General features: G+C 39.3%; 1 long non-coding RNA gene across 1 annotated transcript; it reads left to right on the plus strand.

The window, feature by feature from the left end:
* The first annotated feature begins 875 nt into the window (after nt 1-875).
* On the plus strand, nt 876-5,250 carry LOC140245934 (uncharacterized). The gene is made up of 3 exons (XR_011902402.1): nt 876-1,064; nt 2,206-2,365; nt 3,175-5,250. It is a non-coding gene; the product is annotated as an uncharacterized lncRNA (long non-coding RNA).
* The last annotated feature ends 6 nt before the right edge of the window (nt 5,251-5,256 follow it).

Consider the following 5,256-nt stretch of genomic DNA (forward strand, 5'->3'; position numbering starts at 1 on the left):
GACCCCCGGGTACCTATAATATTTTGGAAACGCCCTATATTTCTCGTCTGCAGAAAAAATTCACAAAAAATGGTATAGGATCGATCGGTTATAATTAAATCATATATTATATCAATTTCAGCTCAAAAAAGTAAGAAATAAGAAAGTAATAACGATTTTTCTAAGAAAATAGTAGGGTTAGCAAAAAAGACCTCTGCGTACCCCAAAAGGGACCGTTTGGTCCCTCATCTGAGTTTGCGCTTCAGGTACTCAAAGGTCTATTTTTGGGGACTTAAAAGTCCTTTTTGGGGGATGGTCTTTTTTGGGGTACCTAAAGGTCTTTTTGTTAAAAAAAAAAAAAAGAAGACCTTTAGGTACTCAGGGACCAACTTGACATTTTGGTATCATGTTGTACGGGAAATGTTCTAGTTTCGAAATACAATCTACAAAATGTGAAATTTTGAAGAGAAAGGTGGGATGTCATAGTCTCTAAAGTTGACAAAAACTTACGTCTGATCGAAGACCAAATCCCCTTCGTTTACGGCGAAAATGACTGTTCTTTTGGCGATCGTGTCTAAGAAATTCTGCGTTGAACCCTAATAGTACACACATTTGTCTCCCAGACGCGTAAACAGCCTCGTTACCAAGACACCAGATCGAAATACGCGTTGTTCGCGCGCGATTGGTCAACTGCGCGCGCGCGCCGGAGACCCTTGTTTACAAGCCATCTACGTGTTATACTATGGGGATTGCTGCATAACAGCAGCGGCCGCCGCGGTGTGTGTAGTGCTAGTGTAGGCTTACCGCATGCAACACACGTATCGTGACTGCTGTTCAGTACGGAAATGTGACATTTTTCCGCTTTGTTAGACTGTTTTTTAGCAAGTTGAGGTAGAAATTGGAAGCCTAAAAATCAACACACAAGAGGAAAAGAAGGTCACATTTATCATCATGCAATTTCGAAGAAGGATCAAGCTGAAATCACGGCATCAAGGAGTACCTGTTCACTGTCGATTCTGCTGGTACTGTTGTGCGTGTTGTGCGTACACCTGATCACGGCAATCGCGAATCTTGAGCTGATTACGGTAGGTTTTGTGCTTTTCAAACGTCGTATTTCCGTAAATTTGTTGATGTAAAAATGATGTCAAATCAATTACAGCTCCTTTGCTTACTTATCATCCTTCATGAGTATGTAAGTTACCTCAACTATACGCAATTCCCCCACAATGATCGATTTGTTGTGTCAGTAATCTAATAACAGCAAATTGTGCCTGTAGCATGTTAGTCTGTACGAAGGAACAGCTGATCACGGCGATCGTGAATCTTGAGCTGATTACGATAGGTTATGTGCTTTTAAAACTTTGTTTTTCAGTAAATGTGTGGGTGTAAAAATTTATTCCAAACCCATAATGGCTCCTTGACTTATTTTTTTTTCTTTTCTGGGTACTTAGAATTGCCTCAGCTAAACGCAATTCCCCCACAACGATCGATTTGTTGTAACACTCACACTGTCACAGCACAAATTGTGGCTGTTTTCTACATGTACTTCACTCAACATTCCCCGCTTGTACAGTTGCAGAAAATAATGAACGAACTTTCCTTGCATGTTTGTCCATATTTTCTTTCAAGGTAGGGCCTACCTGTAAACGCAAGCTTATTTTGAGCCTATGATTAGAACAAGAAGCGAATTTTTCCTCACATTTATCGTAATATTGGTATTTAGTGTGGTTTTAACAGGTGGTACTGTACGTCGTGTGAGTATTCCAATCTGGAAAAGTTGTCAATCCTAGCGTGAATTATCAATCATATCAAGCAAACTATATGTACGTAGCTGTAACATCAGCTTTCGTTCTCGAAGTGTTCAAATTAACATTAACTTGTCTATGGTGTCTACACATTGCAATGTGTACTTTGTAGACACCGTAGACAAGTTAATGTACAAGGTAGGCAACCTACTAGAAATTATCTGTATACACTGTGTCGAATGTAGTCACGACAATTACACAAGAAAGAACAATAAATAGACTCGTATATTTGAAGTTTTGATATTCTATAAATTTAGCACTTTCAATAGCAGGGATGACTGACACCTACAAAATATTTATTGCATAGAATTTCTACTTCATAATTTTACACACCTCAGTTTTATTGCTGTGGATTATCACTATTGTGATGCATTGTAATTACATGTATTGTCTTTCTCGTCAAAATCTATGGTTAATGCAGGTGGCCGATGCGAGAAGAGGTCCAGGGGTCCATCATGCTGTCCGCTTCCTGTTTCGTTGTAGGGGCCCACTCTAAGTGTACATGCACATCTTCCTGGGTGAAGTCTGGTGTGAAGTCCTGTGATGTCGAGCTTCTTCCAACTTCTGTCTCCAACATGAAGGTACGACTACATGTACTGTTTAAGGTGATTTTATGATTGTGTAGAGATATTTTTTAAGCTGTATGGTAGGGGTACCACCTATCGGCAGGGTACCTTCCCATCGGCACCCTGCATATCATGGCTGTTTACGTATAGAACGAAAAGGTTCACGCGGGATTAAGTGTCATTAGCTATAAAGACAATAAAAACGAAGAAACGATAATCAAAGTCAAAAACAAACTAACAAACCAAGCGAAAAATTACACATCCGCTCAGCAACGACGCATGGCTGTGAAATTTACGTGTATTACCTATGCCGTGAAATTCACGTGTACTATTACCTATGCTGTGAAATTCACGTGTATTACCTATGGAGGGGAGGGGTGCCGATCGCAAGGTACCCTTTTTAACTGCGCGAAGAAAACAGAACGCACGCACTAAAATTGCGCTATCTTAAAACGGAGATTCATAACGAGATGGTCACGACATTCAAAATTGCAGTATTTATGGCGTATTTGAGGTAAGAATTAGGCAAATTTGTGTTATATTTTTAGGATAAACAAGCTACAGATCCTTAGGGTGACAATAAGTGGTACCCCCAACCCTACATTTTTTTTTCTTACATTCAAAGTCTCAGAAAGAGCTCACGCAGATATTGGTCAAAGTAGACAAAATGTTGACTGGTTCATTTTGCTGTTTAAGTGAGATGCGAAATATCTCATAAATTTGATTTTTTTTTTTTTCCAGTGGATACATGATTACAGCTGTATGTGGCATTTTTAATGTAAATAATGACACTGACATGGTGATAAATACTCTAATCTTTGCAGGTACACCTAAGTCTCCTCGACGAGAGAATCCTGTGGCTCTTCGCTGGAAAAGTACGGCATCTCTCGAGGTTCCACGGCAACAATGAGCACACTACCAGGCAGCTTGCATGGCATCTTGAGACGTTTTGGGGAAGCTTAGAACCGCAGTCCTAATCTCAGGAACAGGATTCCAAGCATTATGAGCTGATTTCAGGAATTATGGGTTGTAGTTGTTGCATAGTGGACTCCCATTGTCTATAACAAAGTCCTCGGGACCAGCAGTATTTCTAAACAATGAAATAACATAGGGAAGATAATGTTGCGGCCTGAATTTTAATTTTGCTTTACTGGAATTTCGTTATAATACAAATAGGAGTGCACTGTAATTTTTTCTTCTTCTATCTTTTCTTTTTTTGTCTCCCTCAAGTGTACTCCTTACTGGTCAATGTTCCTAATGCCAGTGATTGCCATTTGAATAGCATCATATACCTTGACCTTCACTCTCAATATTCAATCAGCGATTGTCCTTTGATATAAAAAGGCACGCAACATTTTGGTTTGGTAGATTTCCTGTATTCTTGTGTGAGGCTGTCATTTCTTGTTTCATCACTGCTCCCATGTAACAGACATGACTGTAGTTGCTTTGTCGGTTATTCATTTCCCATCATCATTCAACAAGAACTTTGTGCACTGGCAGATCCCGAGGGGTGTGCACCAGGCACGCACCCCCATTTCATTTTTTGTTAAAACAAAAGAAATAAGAAAAAATGGGGGATGGACATGTGCGCCCCCTTTCAATTTGTAAAGGTGCATCACCTTCATGAAAGTACTGAATGTGCATCATGCAGTGAGCCTGTTTCAAAATCGAACAGCGATGTAATCATTCTCTGTGTTGAATTTATTAGCTGAAAACTATTGATACTTTCCAGTATACACAACAGTACAGCACAGATTTTTTTAATTTCTGTGTAAATCCTTGGTTTTCTATGATTTATTTCATTAAAAGTACAATTGTACATTTATAATGTGACATAACATTGGTCGTCCACATGACAATTCTTTAAAAAAAGTTATTTGTGATATGCTGTTTTTAGCATATTTTCCTTTCGTGTTTTATGCACGCCGAGTCACAGTGGTAAACATGTTATCGCGCACTTAGCAAGAGTACGCGTACTTGTAACAAAGGTTCGCGCACTCAGCTTGGCCATGCATCCAGTAAAAACTGATGCATGGCTGGCCATGCATCCAGTAAAAACGGTAAGCACAGGTATGCATGCCCGTTTACGGCAAGCCAAAAGGAAATACATCCAGTAATTTTGTCATCGGGTAACACGATAGAAAAATGGGTTTTTGACAAGAAAATTACCCATTCTATAAATCAGATGACGCATATGTCTTTTCGTGCGTCAGTCTGAATATAGTGTGCATGCGGTAACTATGGAATTTAGCCTAAACCCACTCGGCTTCGCCTCGTGGGTTAAGCATTCCATAGTTACCTTATGCACACAATTCCGACTGACGCACTCAGACCTTTGCGTCATTTATATATTGTTTTTTATTGTTTTAAATTGTCTCTATTGTACCGGTATTTTAATACACTCTGGAAACTGAGAAGTATGCAGGTTACTGGCTGGTTTTGCCACTTGGAATGCAATTTAGCAACATGTACACTTTGTAGGACTATTTACATGAACAACACTAAGTGTATGGTGTCCAGCTAATCATGGGGGGGGGGGGGGTCCCGTTGTAATTTTTTTGGGGGACATACTGTATTTCAAGATTCGTTTGCATGAAAATTTACAAAAATTTGGTAATTTGGGCTAAAATATTTATAGGAAAAAGGATTACTTTCCCCCTGTATAAAATGAACTAGCCCAACAGAATTTTGTTCTAAATTCAATGGCTATGGTTTAGACCGATAAGATGCCTGATCTTATCAAGGACCTGTTAAGCGGATCTTGTTTGGAGTTTCCCTCTGTGTAGATTCAGCGTTTCTACTACCTCCTGGTTACAGTAAAGTCATGTACACTGTGCTGGAAAAAATTGAAGAGTGTGACTGGATTCTAATAAATAGTACTATGTTCCAATATGCTGGTATTTGAT

This window comes from Diadema setosum, unplaced genomic scaffold, assembly GCF_964275005.1.
Source record: "Diadema setosum unplaced genomic scaffold, eeDiaSeto1 scaffold_67, whole genome shotgun sequence".
In the NCBI taxonomy this organism is placed as follows: Eukaryota; Metazoa; Echinodermata; class Echinoidea; order Diadematoida; family Diadematidae; genus Diadema; species Diadema setosum.